Source organism: Amblyomma maculatum, chromosome 1 (genome assembly GCF_055883805.1).
Source record: "Amblyomma maculatum isolate TAMU_Amacu chromosome 1, ASM5588380v1, whole genome shotgun sequence".
NCBI classification, from domain to species: Eukaryota; Metazoa; Arthropoda; class Arachnida; order Ixodida; family Ixodidae; genus Amblyomma; species Amblyomma maculatum.
In genome coordinates, this window is record NC_139344.1 from 100,859,138 (window position 1) to 100,877,994 (window position 18,857).

The 18,857-nt window shown below is 48.3% G+C and overlaps 1 protein-coding gene across 3 annotated transcripts in view; it reads right to left on the reverse strand.

Moving 5' to 3' along the window:
- Positions 1–18,857, reverse strand: part of kcc (solute carrier family 12 member kcc) — a 353,291-nt gene that overhangs the window by 120,120 nt on the left and 214,314 nt on the right. The window lies entirely within an intron of this gene.

Below are 18,857 nucleotides of genomic sequence, written 5' to 3' on the forward strand. Positions count from 1 at the left end.
GAACAAAATTTGAAACCTCGGTGAGTATGCGCAATTAGAATATCAATTTGAAAAATATGCAGCAAACTTGCTTTCTTTTATTCATTAAACGTGTTGGCGTGAGTCCCAGGAAGGGTTCGCTCAAACCCAGAAGGGCGGCATCCGTTCATTACGTACGAATGGGCGAGGGAAACTTTGAGAGTACGCTTGCTTCATTCGTCGATACTGCGCAGCAAGGACTTGTCACGTAATGGCAGGAAGTGACCACAGAAAAGATATTTCAAAACTTGGGTCTAAGACAGCATTACTGTGAGCTAAGCGCTGCCAGAGCCAAACGAAATATATTTAGAAACAGCCTAGAACGTCCTAGAAGCTAGGTAATAACTTGCAATTAGCGGCAGCAGTTCCTACATGTTACAAGCTGACAGAGGCATCGTTGCTAGGCCGTGAAATCTGTCAGTTGTGTGATTGCAGGGAAGCCTGAGAAAAAGGATGCCAGTGAAGCATCCGGCCCAGCTATGACATACCATCTGTGGGTGTTTGTGTGTGCGTGCGCGCGCAACTCAGTGCAGAGCTTTCCCAGCTCGCTCTAAGAGAATTTTGAAAAGCTACAGTCATGAAAATTCCTCCGTCGTCTCGATGAACGTACGAAATTACACTCTCGGGTGGAGCCTGGAGCCCACGTAAGAAACTTTGGTAGACAAAGGAGCGACGACAGTAAAGTTTAAGTTGCGCGAAGATGAAGAGAAAAATGGCGGTGTAAAAAATCATGGACTTCAATTTTAGAGCTTGCGTGTGTAATCATTGATAAGATTAAATAAAATAATATGACCACAACAAAGCATGACCGACAGACTGATCTGGAAGCAAAAAAGTTTGATATGAAAGTAATAGGGGGGTTTGAATTCAAAGCCGTTGATATGGAAGGACAATGCGCAGCTATTTCGAGAAAAGGCAATAAGCTCTGCACCAAGAACAGCTAGTTTTCGTCTCGGAGTTTTACGGTCAACTACTCGCACAGATCTGAGCGATCGGTTATTTTTCCAGACATCATCTCGGGCAACCCAGATGTTTTTCGAACATTTATTCCTTCAGTACATAAACTGCATCCAGCTGCCTACGCGATATGAAATTTGCCGTTGGTCACTGCAGTCTAATGCGGTTGCTGAACAGAAGGCCCGCTTGTTCAAAAATGCTCAGCTAGCGCAGTAATGTTTACGTCTTTTCATTAACGTGACGAGAGCCACAGAGCCAGTATCGCCGGTATCGGCGTTGTCTAAGAACGCCCGGTCCGAGAGCGAGACGAGGTACTTGGTTATTTTCAGCCTTGTCATCGTTGTCTTTTTTCCGCAGTGGCGTGAATATGAGGTGCTTTTGGTCATCGTGCTAACTTTTAACTCAGCCACCATAATGCTCTCAGGAAACATCCGGTCGCCCTTGACGCATAAAGTGGCGCTGGTGTGAGGAGCCCGACCGCTGAGGCCACTTCCTTCACAAATCCACATTAATGCCACATCCAGGCGACCAGATGGCGAGCACAGTAAGTTGATGTGAACAACGCCATGTCCTTAGGTTGTACGCAAGGACTTTCCCATGGCACGCGCTGTACAATCTCAACATGACGCCCGCGTTTCTATCACATTCACGCATGCTAGCACCTCATCAGGAAGCAGACAGGGCCAGCAGGCGTGACTCGGCGGGTAGCCATGGCATAGTGGCGTAACCAGGAATCCGTACGGCGCGGCGGCAGGCCGACGTGGGGTACTGGAGCGGAGAGTGTCAAAGGGAGCAGCGACGCGCGCCTTTGAAGCCGGCGTAGCCCCACACCAGGTGTTGCTCGCGGGCTGAGTCTACGAATGTCCACTAGACGAGAACGGCAACGTTGGAGAAAAAGTGAGAGGGCACGTTGAGCAGGCTTTAGTCCGCCAACGGCAGACTGACATTTTAGGGGGGGGGGGGGGGGGGGGGCTGTCTTTTCTGCTAAGGATCACTGACCTTCAGAGAACGAATATAGCACAAAGAGTGTCGCGCGGCCAGGCGCCGAGTTCCACCCACCCAATAACAGCCCCTCTCGAAATGTGTTCAGCTGACTTTTCTGATTTTGCCTCACGAAAGCCCCGGTTCGATGACTTTATTCTCGTAGACGTGCACATATTATTTTGTACTTCAGGGAAGACGATACACGGAAGGGCACTCCGCCGCATGCAGATATTACTAAACTGCTTTCTGAGGGCGTTCGATATCCCAAGCGCTTAGCGAGTGTCTTCTCATAGGAGCTATATACCGGTCACGCTCTCGAATTCTGGCTCCTCCGATCGAAAAAAACAAAAACAAAATCGAGATCCCACACCGCTTTAGAAACGATTTCACGCGAAGCAGTCTCATGCTGAAGCTGGATTGGCAGAAGTGCACACAGTGTAATCAAGCATCCTTAATGTAACAAACACGAGCGTTTCAACACGCGATGCGGCGTTTAGGGTGGAAATGCACAAGCTTCACCAAAGTTTCTGCGAGTCGTACTGAAAATAAAAGCGCAAGGTCTCCCTGAATGCGAACAGTGAGCTAAATACATAGCTGTAGCGCAAGAACCACGTTCCCACGAGGAAGAAACAAGCGCACAACTCGAGAATGCAACCAAATTTCCCAAAAGCTCGTTTTACTGGAATAGAAGGCCAGCAAAAGACGACTACCCGCATGATTCCCTTGTGCAACCCTGCTCGGAGCCAATAGCGCGACCGCTCATTCTTTTCGGGCTCTGCAGAGAGAGGAGTCGTTCGCCGGCCCTCCTCGAGAAGGGCGGCGCAAAGATGAGCCTCTTTTCAGCGCCACGAGCGCGTCTACGCGACCGGCAGCGGGGAAAGGAACATCACGCAGTACGAGCGTGAAAAATGAATTCCGTTCCTTTTCATGGAGGAAGGCCCCGACAGCGATAAAAATATGGCGCCGGTTCGCTCCCCGGCGGCGCAATGGCCCGGCGGGCGCTTTATGACCGCCATCAGCGAGATCGTAACCTCCGAGGCGACGCCATCGCGGCCAGCGGACCAGGAGGCGCGAGCATGGGCGGCAGCGGGCGAGACTCAGCGCTGCGGGATCGCCCTCCCTAAACCCCTTCCTGCACTCGCGTTGGCGCCACTGGGGGCCCTTTCAAATGTGGGCCCCGATCGTCTCCTTTCTCGATGCAACATCATTCGACCAACTGGAAACACAGGGAGGGTCACAAAGCCACGAACGTTTCCGTTCTGCCGAGCTGCCCGCCACGCTGCGTGCAGGAGCGGGAAGTCTTTTCCTGTGGTCCTGATAAGCCCCCTGACATTGAGAAGCGAGACGTACTCTTTTCACGTCCCTTTCTTCCAGACATACGCTTTTTTTTTCCCCCGTCTTCTGTCTTTTTATCCGGCCCTTGTTGCTGTTTGCTTTTTTTTTTAATTTTTTTGTTTGCCCGGGAAGACCTCTTTTTGCAAAATTCTTTCGATATTAAGGACTTCGCCCCCCCCCCCCTCCCCTCGTTTTTATTTCAATAACCCTGAACGTTTTTCATATGATAAATAAGTGAAAATAAATGAATAGCGGCCAAGCAAGCTCACTATGGGAATGGGCGGCTCATGAGCGCGACTGCCGTCGAAGTATCGCTTCTAAGAAAAGGCCCTAGCACGAACCGCACTTATCGCTTCAGGCCTATAATTCGAAACAAAACAGTATCGCCACAATAGGCAGCCGCTTCAAATCAAGGCCCAGCGTGGTAAAACAAAGAAAAGTTTACAATGTTAGGCTATTACACAGTCAGAAATCAGCTTAGCGCGACCAGACAGGACGGTAATATTAGTGCTCTATAGTGCGTGTCTTCCCGTACGAAATGCTAAATTTAGTTCAGGAATAGAGATGGCTGAGCGGGCAATTCGGCACGAGTAGCCCGAGGGAACTGCAGCGGTTCTCTGCAAGCCGATGAGCGTGGATCCTCAGCTGCCGAGTAGTCAAGCTGCTGAACACTCCGTTTTCGAAAAGGAAGACAAATTTTATGCGTATACTGAAAGCCGTCTGACTGCAGGTAATCGTCAAGATTGTGCGTGTCATAAGTCAGCTCCAGTAAGGGCGAGCTACTAAACAAGGTATGAAGACTGATTCTGTGGAATAGTAATACTAGCGGACATCAGGAAAAACGTGAATCGCGGTAGCTGGTAAAATAACTGCCGCATTTTATAATAGGTTTCTTTTTAACTTATATACGGGTATATTGCTAGGGGTTTGCTACGAATCTCTAATTGCAGCAAGGCTCCTAGCTGCAACATTTAAAAGTTAAACAGTTAATAAAATGCAGTTATGAACACGAATCTTTCTGATGTTTGCTATGAACAATGTCTACTACCGTCGCAGAAAGCAATAATTATTCCTGAAAAAGCCTAGATTCAAAAATTAGTTGCGTGCTTCCGCGAAACATCTGATATATATACCAGACACCACTTGCTTGTAGATAACATGGCGCTGGGGTTCTGAGGTGTGATCAGTTCTAATTCTTATCGTAACCTGCCGCCACGAGCTGTCCTGGAAGCCTCAATAGCCTGCGCTGTCAAACGCATGCCAACATGCTTTGCTTGCTTTTGGCGGCCGTTGCTCCATTCATATGCATATCATAATTACCACCTCATTTCCCTAACCTCGTGTGCTCAGCAGCTTAACGAGGGCCTCGGTTTCGACAGTCTTGACACCGTTGATTGGATAAGACGGCTCTCGCACAGCTGTCGCCCTGCCCCATCGATCACATTCTACGCGGCCTTTGAGGTATGCGTTTCGCGACCGCCGCTATGGACGTGTACAGTCGAAAGTGGGATGCCAGCCGCTGCCGCCAGTGCAGAGTTTGTAGAGCACCGCTGCAGGACAAGCGGAGGTCGTGGATTCAGACACCAGCTGAATGCAGTTGTGTTTCCGTCTTAATATATATATATATATATATATATATATATATATATATATATATATATATATATATATATATATATATATATATATATATATATATATATATATATATATATATATATATATATTAAAAGCAGATAAATGAAAGGGAAATGAAAGTGCTCGTTATACTACATGATTGAAAGAAGCCCACAGTCGGCGACGCCAAGAAAAACATTGGGGATTGTACTTTCTTTTTTTTTTTTCATTTTTACTTCGGCAATCACATAAAGTAATAACGTAATCTGTTTAGGGGAAAGATAAATAAACACAAAGTACAAGAAAAAACAACGTGCCGATGGTGGGAACCGAGCCCACGACCTCCGAATATCGCGTCCGGTGCTCTTCCAACTGAGCTACATCGGCCGCTGTCCCACCTGCTACTTTCTTGGGTATTAATGTTGCCTGTATATGAACCTTGGATGGATGGATGGAATATAGGAGCGTATCCTTTGAAACGGGGTGGTAGCAGTAGCTATCATGCTCATTTCTCTCCCTATATCTTAATTATTGATTTAGAACGGTTAACGAAACCATCATTCTATTTATTAAATTTTTGTTCCTACATTACTAACATTATGTCACTTCTCTGCTTTTAAGCCACCAATCTTCCAGTCGTTTTTTGCTAGTTTCCACCGCCGGTTTATTCACCCGGCCACTGTTATCTCTAAACCCCAGAGCTTCATGAACAGTGATTGCGCCTGCATCAACTTCCGGATGGATACCATTACATTCGAGTATAATATGATAAATTGTTTCCCTGGAGTTCCCACATAAAGCACATGCGTCATCTTCATTGTTAAATTTCTTTTTGTAGCTGCGTGTTCTAAGGCACCCTGATCTAGCTTCAAAAAGTAGGGCACTGCCTCTTGAGTTATCAAAGAAATCTTCCTTCCTGATCTGCATTTTCCACTTTCGGTATAATTCCACACAGTTTCTTTTCCATCGAATTTATCCAATTTTTACCTTCTGTGTTTTTCACCTGTTGCTTAATGCTCTTTATTTCTCCGTCCTTGTGACTAGCATACTTACTAGTTAGTTTCCTAGTTCTTTTCCTCCATTGTGAGTCAACGCTTTTTAAGTACAGGTATTTAAATACTTTAGCTGCCCATCTGTTACTGTCCAATTTCCTCAGGCGTTTCCTCAGGGCCTTGAGAGTGTTCACCAGCGCCACCCTCAACTATAGCGGTGGACGTGGTGCAAGGGCGAAAGCTGTGCTAGAACCCTCTTACGCTACCTATGGCTTCAAGACTGCCAGAACCGAGACCCCCGTAAACTACAAGCACAAAAATGAAGGGGAAATGAGGGTGCTCGTTAATATATATATATATATATATATATATATATATATATATATATATATATATATATATATATTAACGAGCACCCTCATTTCCCCTTCATTTTTGTGCTTGTAGTTTACGGGGGTCTATATATATATATATATATATATATATATATATATATATATATATATATATATATATTGCCGCGTGCCTCTCGGAACCGAGGAAAAAGAGGACGAAGCTGAGTGTGTGAGACTGATCCGTTCAGTGGTTGCCGCCTTCTGCTCGTTACATTTTCTGGTGGAGGTGCGGGGGCGATTCCCCTTTTGCTGAGTTCCACCCCTCAAGGGCAACCGAGAGTCACCACGGATTTGACACCGGTCCACCGCAGTACCAGCCGCCGCCTCCGAGGTCAGTCGCCAGAGTTCGGCCTTTGTCCTGGACGCCTGTGACCACCATGCATAGATCGAACACGAACATTGTGGCTAACGGAGAGAGTTCACCCCAGTTCGTCGTCCTCCAGTCTCGAACGCCACCGTCCTTTTATGGTGAGCTTTATGAGGACGCTGAGGACTAGCTGGACCAATTCGAACGGGTGGCCATCTACAACAGCTGGGATGAGCAAAGGAAGCTGCACAATGTGCACTTTGCTCTCGAAGATTCGCCGCGGACGTGGTTCGTTAACCACGAAACGACGCTACCATCATGGAAGACCTCTTTCGTCGCCAGCTGTTGGCGACCTACACCGCCAACGACTGAAGGGAGCGTGCGGAGTGTTCGAACGAAAGTGTTCGAGTGTACTATACAAGGACAGGATCCGCCTTTTTAGGCGTGCTGATCCAAATATGTCTGAAGAGAAGGAAGTGCGCCACCTAATGCGCGGGGTGAAACAAGAACTATTTGCTGGGATCGTGCGCAATCCACCCGGCACGACATCAAATTTTCTAGCGGAGGCCACCATGATGGAGCAAACACTTCAACACAAGGCACAGTACTATATCCGTGACGTGTCCGCCATGCCACCGGCCGTCTATGCTTCCGGCTTCAACGGTTCTGGTGACGCCTTAAGAGAGCTTGTTCGATCCGTGGTCAGAGAAGAGCTGAAACGCATTCAGCTACAGGCTAACATCGTCATCGAGGCTTCTGTCACTCGCGGAGGTCGTTCGTGAGGAAGTTAGGCAAGTCGTCCCGGAGCCGTCTGTGCCTGCCATGCACCCAACACCAACCACCATGCACCCACCACTACGTACGCATCCGTGCTTCAGCAGAATACCCTGTGCGATTCTCCAAGAGCGAACACCACTGTGAGTCATCCAAACCAGCACCACAGTGGGTACGACTCTCCTAGAGCCAGAGTAGACACCCCTACACTTGAACCAAGCCCGCGTCGTCCTCCTCTTCTAGCCGAGGCACGGCTGCGAAAGACTGACGTCTGGCGTGTCCCTGACCAGCGGCCCCTTTGTTACCACTGTGGCGAGGCCGGTCACATGCTAAGGTTCTGTCCGTACCGCCGCGCCGGACTCCGTGGCTTTCATCCGCGTGCACGATGTCCTCGCAGTGGTGAACGACCACCCGAAATCGAGGAGTACCTGTCGGCGCATACAGTCCCCCAGACGTCCCACAATACGGGTCCCGCGTCATTACCTCTTCCCGTTATCGTTCCCCAAGTCTACGCCCCTCTACATACCGCACTGGCCGCTCGCCGAGCCCCCGCTCCCCGAGCCGTCGGGAAAACTAGGAACAGCGACCTGCTAAGGTGAGGCTGCTGACGAGCGAACTGCCGAACATCCTCCATCACGTTTATTAGGAGATAACGGCTATCAGACGGAGTCATGTAACGATGAACCTTAGTGCGCAGCTTCGGACATACCGGTTTCTATCGACAATTTTCTCATTACCGCGTTTGTTGATACGGGGGCGGACTACTCAGTTATGAACAGTGGGTTAGCCAGAAAATTGAAGAAAGTTTTAACCGAGTGGACTGGGCCTCAGATTCGCACGGCAGGGGGACATCTTATCACCCCGGCTGGAAGATGCGTTGCGAGAGTTGCAAACTGACGAATTTGTTTATGTTAGCGACTTTGTTGTTCCACTGTTCGCGAGACGTCATACTCGGCTTGGACTTTTTACAGGCTAACGGTGCGATAATTAATTTGCAAGAATCACGTGTGACATTTTCGCCGAGCCAAGCCATTGCGAGATCTAGCGTCGACAGTTCATCAACACCCGCCTTACGTATTACAGCTGCTGACGTTACGGTCCCGCCACGGTGCAGCATTATGGTCATGGCAGAAAGCGATTCACCATGCGACCGCGACGTACTGGCAGAGAGGAACGTGGGCCTGCTTTTTGAGGAAGGGGTCTGCGCTGCAAGAGGACTTGTTCGTTTGCGGGATGGTTGTGCGAAGCTCTGGATTACGAATTTCGGGACCGAGTTTCAGCATATTGCGAAAGGAACGGCCATTGCGTATGTTGCCGACTTTATTGAGCCAGCGAACATCTGTACTCTGGCGTCGCCGTCGCCAGCCGGATGCGATGCACCCGACATCCTATCAACTGCGGACATTAATTTTTCAATCTGTCGGTGGTTGAGATGCGGCGACTCCTAGAGCTCCTTCGGGATTTTGCTGGATGCTTTGCAACGTCTTCGAAAGTTGGGCGCACCCCAGTAGCAAAACACCGCATTAGGGTTGACGCGGAGACCAAGCCGATTTCCCAACACCCATACCCCGTGTCGTCAACGGAACGTGAGGCTATTGGAAGCCAGGTGCAAGAAATGCTTACCGACGACATGGTGCAGCCGTCTACCAGCCCCTGGGCTTCGCCTGTAGTGTTGGTGAAGAAAAAAAGACAATATCTTGCGTTTCTGCGTCGATTATCGTAAGGTAAATCAGGTAACGAAACGGGACGAACCCGCTCCCGCGTATCGACGACGCATGGGACCGGTTACGCAATGCCAAATATTTCTCGTCGCTTGACCTCAAGAATGACTACTGGCAGATAGAAGTGAACGAAAGGGACCGAGAGAAAACAATCCCCGACGGCCTTTGTGAATTTAAATAAAGTGCTTCCTTTCGGTCTCTGTTCTGAGCCAGCAACCTTCCAACGAATGATGGACACCGTTTTCTCTGGATTTCTCTGGACTGGTGGCAAGCGTGCCTAGTGTATCTAGACGATGTCATTTTCGTATTTAGTTTTGAGGAGCACCTCGACCGGCTGCGAATGGTACTACAGGCGCTGCGTTCAGCCCAACTGACGATAAAACCGCAGAAAGTAGTAAGTGGTTCTTTATTATAGAATAAAATAAAAATAAAAATAATAATAATAAAGGAAGGAAAAGATTTTTGCTGCCCCGGTATCTGCTATCAAAATAAGTTGAAGCACCTGAACTGGGGCGTCCGCAGAAATGCTATTTCGGATTCCAGGGGCTCCGCTTTCTTCGTCATGTTATTAGTGCTAAGGGCGTGAAACCACAGGGCCGGCTTGCACGATAAAGTCCGAGCTAAGTCCAGACTTAAATGGTGTCTTTAGAAAGACCAAGCTTATTTAAGACGGCTCGTGTTCCGAACGTCGAACGCTTCGGGTTCGTGTTCACCAAAGTGGCTTCCCAGAACGGCCTCAGCAACCACTTGGGGCATTTTTCCTCGTAACACAATCTTAAGCCGCAGAAAGCAATGGCACGGATTTTACACAACGCAAAATTGACGGAATGTGTACATCTTACAGCAGGGACAGTGGCAGCGCATCCCTGTATTTCCCTAATTTCTCTACTTAGACACCTGGCGTCCTTGTGTCTTAACCAAGACAGCACTAGAGTCGTAATCATACAAGCGACTTATTCAAGTCAAGACTGAAGCCCAGTCTTGACTCCAGTCTTAAGCGGCCATGCTAGTGGCCTATTCTTTAGACTCCAGTTAAGTCTGGACTTAGCTAAGACAGTCTTAAGATTGTTTTGTGCAAGCGGGCCCATCCCAACAAGACTGCTGCTGTGAAAAACTTCCCGCGACGAACCGACAAAATGTCAGAAGGTTTTTGGGGCTTAGTGCCTATCACAGGCATTTCGTCGAGACTTTTCAGCGATTGCCGAGCCTCTTACGCTTCTTACCCGAGACAATGCTCTTTTTGCATGGCAAGAAGATCAAGAGGATGCCTTCAACGAGTTACGCCGGCGACTGCAGGCTGCCCCGATACTTGCCCATTGTGATGAAAACGCTGCTACGGATATTCATACCGATGCCAGTAATTTTGGACTCGGTGCGGTTCTGATTCAGTAGAAAATGGCCCTGAGAAAGTTATCGCTTATGCGAGTCGCTGTCTTTCAAAAGCAGAGGCAAACTACTCAACCACGGAAAAGAATGTCTCGCGGTAGTTTGGGCGATAACTAAGTTCCGACCCCCTATCTTTACGGACGCCATTTTAGGGCTGTGAGCGACCACCATTCGTTATGCCGACGATTATCTATCCAATCGCTCACAGCTTGTTGCATTAGGCAAACATAGAAGTGGCCAGCAGCAGATTACATCCGGTGTTCCTCAGGGATCTATACTTGCACCTATTTTGTTTAATTTATATGTCAATGATTTGAGCTCTGTTTACAAACTGTGCAGTGTTTTTCAATATGCTGATGATACGCTCTTAGTTTCTAGACACAAAGACTATAAGATAGCATTATCTTTTATTCAACATGACAGCGAGTTAGTTATGGAATGGTTCAACAATAACTTAATATGTGTTAACAATAAAAAGACACAATTAGTATTTTTTCACAATTATTTAGAGGGAATTCCTAATGACTTGTCAATTCGCTTGCACAAACGTAACTGTGTTCACTGCAAGTGTCCGTCAATTATGCCCGTGTCAAAAGTCAAATACTTAGGAGTATTCTTTGATTCCGACATGTCTTGGAATACTTATAAGTTATTTGTCGTTTGTATGCTCTCAGCTCCGGAAAGTTGTGTGTTTGCTGTACTCTGTCAAGTCCCTTTGCCCTATGAATGTACGCAAGCGAATAGTATACGCCTTAGCCTATACAGCGTGTTACGCTATTTGCTGCTTTTATTTCTGCTCTGCCTTTTGGCAAAAGAAAGTGAAAAGTTTAGTGAAATCTGCCCTTAAATCAGTATTACATGGTAGGTCACGTGATGAACATAGAAACGTTTTTGAACTTTTACGTATGCCTGACTTTTTTCATCTATTTTCTGAAACAATAGTTTTTAAACACATCTGGTCAAATAATTTTTGCACACCTTATGTTCCTGTGAAAGATCTGCGAAGTAGCGATTGTTTTCTCGTGCCTAGAGTGCGTACACGCTATGGCGAGCGTGTTCGAAAATATTATGCTCCCTTTGTTCTTAACCGGTTACCCAAAGAAATATTTTCTGCTAATTCCAGAACGACAGTGAAGGATTGTGCTGTGAAATTAAGATGTTAGTTCCAGTACACAGCTTTGTTACTTATGTTTTTACATGTTTTTTCACCTGGCGTGTGTACATTTTTGCGTTCGCTCTTTTGAATCCATTTTCTTCTCTCATTGTTTTTTTTTGTTGCTTTTTTTTTGTTGTTGTTGTTTTTACATGTCTTCTCGGTGGACAGCTTATATGCTGTCTACTGCCGGGCACTGCCATTCAAGCCTCCGGAGGCTTTGGCAGGCCTGCATTTGTACTGGAAGAAGGAAATAAGAAATTTTATTATTATTATTATTATTATTATTATTATTATTATTATTATTATTATTATTATTATTATTATTATTATTATTATTATTATTATTATTATTATTATTATTATTATTATTATTATTATTATTATTATCAAGCCTTAAACGCAGCTCTTTGCCGTGGAGCCCATGAACAACTCGTTGCGGAAATACGACAAATTCATCACTGTGCAATTAATGGAGGACATGACATCCTCTTCCAATGGCTTCCAGGACACATCGGCATAGCGGGCAATCTTCAGGCGGACGAGGCCGCAAGAACAGCCCACCAAGACGGCGATTGTGTGTTGATTCCCTTTTCCAGGGCAGACGCAGCGGGCAGGCTTCGCGCACTTGCGCGGGAACACACGCTCTGCTTGTGGAATTCTGACCAGTTTGCGAACTGCCGCTTAAAATTCCTGGACCCTGACCTGAAGCTCCGGCTTCCACCTGGCCTTCCCCGACGCGAAGAAACTTTGCTGTGCCGCCAGTGGGTTGGTGTAGCATTCACAAACTCGTATGCTTTTATGACAGACATGGCAAACAGCCCTGCATGTAGAAACTGTGGGTGCGACGAGTGTATAGGCCACATTCTTTGTGAGTGCCCCATATACAGTGAGGAAAGACAGTGTCTATGCCGTACGCTGGAGTATCTAGATGGACGCCCATTGACTTAAGATTTTAGGTCCCTGGCCACGGCGATCTTCTGCGGTGAAGGCCTCCCAGGCACTGCTCCGCTCCATGAAAAGCACGGGCCTAATCGAAAGACTATGAGTTTGCTGTTATGTTACGTGATATGACTGCGACGTGATGTGATGTGATCTGTACTAACTTCACCCATCCCTCTCTCCCAACTTTAATATCCACTCACCCCTTTCCCCCAGTGCAGGGTAGCCTCTAAGACCCCTCTGGACGGCTTGCAAGGTGGAGCCTCCGTCTCCAAGAGTACGACATCACGGTTGTATACAAGTGCGGCCGTAAGCACAGCGACGTCGATTGCTTTTCGCGTGCACCAGTTGATGCTGCCGCTCCCGACAGCGAAGACGACGACTTTCCGTTTCTTGCTGTAGTCACGACCACGAACATGGCCCAGCGTCAACGGGCTGACCCCTGTTTACGTCCGCTTATTGAGTATTTCGAAGGCCTTGATGTAGCTGTCCCACGTGCTTTCGCACGGGGTTTATCCTCCTACAGCATTCACAATCGCGTCCTATATAACAGAAACTTTCAGCACAACAAGGAAACCTTTCTTCTCGTTGTGCCGTCCGACCTCCGGCCAGAAATCTTGTACGCATGCCACGATGAGCCTTCGGCTGGTCATTTAGGAGTCACGCGAACATTATTAGCCCGCATTCGACAAAAGTACTATTGGCCTAAGTTGCTGCCTTCAGTCCAGCACTACGTGAGAACATGCCGAGATTGCCAGCGGCGAAAGACACCTCCGCTGAAGCCTGCAGGGCTTCTCCGGCCGATACCTCCGCCAACAGCCCTTTTCCAGCAAGTGGGCATGGATCTGGGCCCTTTCCCAATGTCCGCATCAGGGAACAGATGGATAGTAGTGGCGACGGACTGCTTAACGCGATATTCCGAGACACAGCCACTTTCCCGTGCAACTGCTGCTGAAGTAGCCCAGTTTTTTCTCAAGACCATCTTACTGCACCACGGTGCCCCATCGGTTATTATTGCTGACCGCGGTACAGCCTTTACGGCCGAAATAATGCAGGCTCTCTTCAGTCTTACGTGCACGAGTCATCGTAGGACTACTGCTTACCATCCGCAAACAAACAGACCGACTGAACGCCTCAATAGAACACTTGCAGATATGATTTCCATGTACGTCGACGTTGAACATCGCAAGCGGGATGAAGTTCTTCCGTATGCAACTTTTGCATACAATACGGCTGAACAGGAGACTACGCGTCTTGCGCCATTCCAGCTAGTCTACGGTCGTCCCGTCACCACAATGTTGGACGCTATGCTATCCATAAGTCACGGCGACGATGCCGCCAACGCCTATGCGGACGCTGACATATTTCTGCAGCGGGCCGTATAAGCGCGCCAGCTCGCACGGTGCCGTATTCAACATCAACAACACTGCGATTCCATTCGGTACAACCTCCGACACCGATACGTTCACTACCAGCCTGGCGATCTTGTATGGGTGTGGACCCCAGTTCGCCGTCGAGGAGTCTCCGAGAAGCTACTTCGCTGTTACTTTGGGCCATACGAGGTCATTCGGCGTCTTAGTACCGTGACATACGAAGTTGTTCCTCGGGGTCAACGACCCTCAATACGGCGGCGCTCAAGTGCTGAAGCTGTTCACGTAGTGCGGATGAAACCGTATTATGAGAGGGAGTGATCTTTAGCGCGTGTGAAGCTTTGTGTTCCCTGGTTCTCCTGTGTGCATCTAGTTTCAGGACACTCCCAGTGTCGCCGCTTTCGAAGAGGGGGGAAATGCCGCGTGCCTCTCGGAACCGAGGAAAAAAAGAGGACGAAGCTGAGTGTGTGAGACTGATTCCGTTCAGTGGTTGCCGCCTTCTACTCGTTACAATATACAAATATTATATATATACACACACACAAAACACCACCATAAGAATGATAGGGACACCTAACCACATTACGTGTGGGCAATGGCCGAACGTTAGAAGCTGTTGCTGCCTTGGTATTGCGTCATTCTTTCGAGATTGTGCCTGCGGACCTCTACAAGTTTATCTGCACATAACCAGACGCCCATTCGGGTCATCACCTGGCGCTTAGGTGTTTGCCCGAAGGTGCCTGGAGAAGGCGGCATGGAGGCCATGAAGAGACATAGCCACGTAGAATTGCTATTTCCAGCCTCCTGATGCCAGTGCCCTCTAGCCGATGGGAACCATTCGGCCGACGGCCGGTGACGTCCCTTCACGCTGAACTTCCACCACACTTCCAGCCAGCAAGGCTTGTAAATTCTATCTCATTAAAAAGAAAGAAAGAAAGAAAGAAAGAAAGAAAGAAAGAAAGAAAGAAAGAAAGAAAGAAAGAAAGAAAGAAAGAAAGAAAGAAAGAAAGAAGGCACGCCTGCGCTTTCCATCATTGAAATGTCTTTTGGCTTCTTTGTATGTTCTCCACTGTACTCACGTGTAAGTCGTACGAGTATCTATTAGTCGCATTCAGAGTGGATTCGCTGCACTGCATTTCCAATCACTTCTGCAAGCTGTTAAAAATCGCTCGCCAGTGGCGCAAGAATATTGGCAGTGGAAAAAGACTGACGCAGCGCGGATTTCTTGGCCGATTCGCTTATTGCTTTATATGTATAACCTTTTCCCTTTATTTGCTGCCAGTACAGGCCTCCCTCAACTCCGATTTCGCCTTCCTTTACAATAACGCACGCTTTTGACTGATCGCTTCACCGCTCGGGCCGTGTCACCGGCACAGAAAAATTATTGAAATGCCGTTCGACGGGTTGAAAAAAAAAAATAAAATACGGTTGCTTCAAACATATATTCATAAACGTAGCCGCTTTTCCTGCTGTCGTAACACGGGGAGGAGAATCGGTTTTTGTTCCTCTCGCTCCCAGCTCTCCAGGCGGCGTCCAGCGATCACTGTCGAGGCTCCGCAGCTTCCAACACTCCCACTTCCAGGGCGACGCGTTTCGTCAGGGCTGTGTGCGCGGCGTACACGACGCGGGCGACGCGCTTCGGGCCATTAATTCCCGAAGCAAAGATGTCACACGCGACATGCGGCCACTGGAACCGGTGCCGGGACCTGATTTATCGCCTCGCGAGACGAAAAAAAAAAAAAGAATCTCGGATGGCGAACGAGGGAGAGGGTAGCGGCCACGTTAAATGCGCCCGCAAGTGTGGCGCTTTGTGAAGGAATGAGTCCAGCGAAGCAGGGTTCGGAAAAGAAAACGGCACGGGCTCTCCTTTATCCACGTCGCCAGAAACTGTGCGCATGTGGATCGCGCATCCGCAAAAAAAATTCTGGAAGTTGCGCGGCCAAGAAACGTCCTAGAGACCCGAACGAAGAAAAATGAACCCCACGCAGAGAGATAAATTTCGGCAGTATCTCGTAACATAGCTTTTGCTGTGCTGTTCGTGTTAAATTATAGTAGTCGGTAAAGTTTAGACGCGAGAGCAGTATTTCGCGACCAAAGCTGCGAACCCCGAGTCGGGTGTGAGGCAGACCTTGACATGACCTTGTCAGCCTAGCATAGTAACGTTCAAACAAACAAACAACAACAAAAAGAAAAAAAAAAGCATCGCGGAAAGCGGATCCGAACCCGGGTATAGTTCTCCCGGGAAGCGAATTCGAAACCTCGTAAAATATCAATTTTCGTCCGTGCGCAGTGGCACCAGGCACACTGCCGTAGCAATGCCCTCACAATGAAGTTTGATTAATTGACTTGGGCCATCCCCAAAATTTTCAGTGGCCAAACTCCAAATATGAATCTGCGCAAAATTGAAATGAGAGAACAGAGTTCACCCAAGTTCAAAACCGCCTTGGCCCAACCCCGAAATTTGAGTGGACTACATACACTAAAATTAGATCGAAAAGTCCTTAAATATGGACGGACAATAGATACTTGGACGATTACAATAATGCACAGGTTGTCGGAGTCAACCATTCTTGTTTTAATATCTAAGACGAGACCAAAATTTAAAAATTATCACCCCCTGCATTGCGTTACGTTGCGCATTACATGCAAGCGCAGGACTGACTGACGAGACAGCGGTAAAATGGCAAATGCATCACACTTAAGGTTTAAAAAATCTGCACTCCCACTGGACGACATACAGCTCTAACAAGCTTTGAACAACGGGCATTCGGTACGTAGTGTGCTTTTAATACTATGTCAGTTGAGACTCGGCTTCCCGTAAGCTACAAAAGTAGTAAGAAATTAGATATGTCGAACCAAAAAACCGCGATGGTTGTCTAGTGGTTAGAGCATCCTTTCGCACACGGGAGGTGCTGGGTTCGATTCCCAGTGCCGCCGGGCACCCACCAGTCTTCGAACGGATACAAGATTTGCCCCGGTGGGGTGCTCGGCTCTTCTGGAGTTAAAAGTTCTGGAAACGATCTTTTTTTTTTTGTTTGTTTCATGACCCCTTGAAAAATCTGCTGCCATAAAGCGCATGAGCACCATCGTTTCGTTACCTTCTCACATAGTCGGCGTAACTACCAAACATAATATTGTTTACATTTGCCCTTGTGAATACATCCGTCTTTGCTCTAACTTGATCCGACAGCATTTTAACAAGCGCGTCTCGGCGTCTTTCACCTGTTCACTGCGTGATCTTATCTATACAGGCTAGTATCATTGCGCAAACAGTGCGAATTCATGCACACAGCGGAATGACCTGCCTAGCATAGAAAGAAAGCCCGCCGGTTAAGATGTCCGCGTGCGAGATACAAAGAGACGTAACTCGCTTTGTCTCCCACCCCAGAGAAGTTTTCTTTGTCAGTGGCGTTAGCTTGGACTCCAGCCTAAGCGGCGGCTTCCTTCCCTGATTGGGAGCCTGATGGAAGGGGCGCCGAGCGAGAAACCAGCCAGCCTGCCGGAGCGCGAGTTGCACCGCGAGTTGCACCGCGAATGGCACCGCGTCGCGCTCTGATCAATAACGAATTAGTCCGGCCGGTTTAATTGAGCTAGGGCGCCGGGCCCACGCGTCGTCGTGCGCGTGCAGGCAGATTAATAGGCGGCGCCGCAGGCATCACACGGGCTGCATAGGGAAGAGCAGAGAGAGTCTAATGCGGCGCCGTGCACCGCCACGAGCGCCGCCAATCCCGTTCCGGCACTGGACAAACGCACACAAATCCGGTGCGGCCCAGAAAAGTGCGCGCCCACTATTTTTCATCTTTGTACAGCCCAGTGCAAAGCGAAAGGCTGGTGTCCGTAGGTGACGCTTCACGCGAACATTTCTTTTTCCCGCCAAGTCAGAAGAGACGGCACTGAAGGCAGTGTGGCATGGGAGGTATTAGTGGGGGACAAAGCCAAGTTCGCGCCGACGGCCCGGGTCAACAGGCTACATTCTAGTTCACTGTACCGCATCCGCCCAACGGTAGATCCCGCCGCGTTTGGTCGCTCTCTATAGCAGGCTAAGATTTCCACCCGAGGGAGCCACCTTGTCCACCAGCTGCCACCATGAGATTATCAGACGTCCTCTCGTGCGCCAAGGAAGTTTTTAAGCCCGGAAATCCCCGGGCCCTACATAAAAGACATGCATGCAGGAAGTCCAGCTGCTCTTCCAACGGAGGGATGTTATGCAATTGCGCGAAGTAGTTCTGTGCAGCTTGTTCGCTGTGTCGACAAATTTGCCCATGCACAGTGCATGCTTATCGGACTTAGCGCTCCGGCAGTAAGCATCATCATCATCATCATCAGCCTGATTATACCCACTGCAGGGTGAAGGCCTCTCCCATATCTCTCCACTTAACCCGGTTCTGTGCTAGCTGCATCCACTTGACCCCTGCGAACTTCTTAATCTCATCCGCCCACCTAACTTTCTGCCGCCCCCTGCTACGCTTTCCTTCCCTTGGAATCCAGTTTGTTACCCTCAGCGACCATCGGTTATCCTCTCTTCGCACTACATGTCCTGCCCATGTCCATTTCTTCTTCTTAATTTCCACTAGAATGTCGTTAACTTGAGTTATTTCTCTGACCCACTCTGCACGCTTTCTATCTCTTAATGTTACCCCTACCATTTTTCGTTCCATAGCCCTCTGGGTTGTCCTCAACTTAAGTAGAACTCTCTTGGTTAGCCTCCACGTTTCCGCCCCATAGGTGAGTACAGGCAAGATGCAACTGTTGTATACTTTCCTCTTGAGCGATACCGGTAAGCTGCTAGTCATAATCTGCGAGTGCTTGCCAAATGCGCTCCATCCCAATCTTATTCTTCTTGTTATTTCCTTTTCATGGTCCGGATCTGCGGTTACTACCTGTCCTAAGTAGATATATTCGCCTA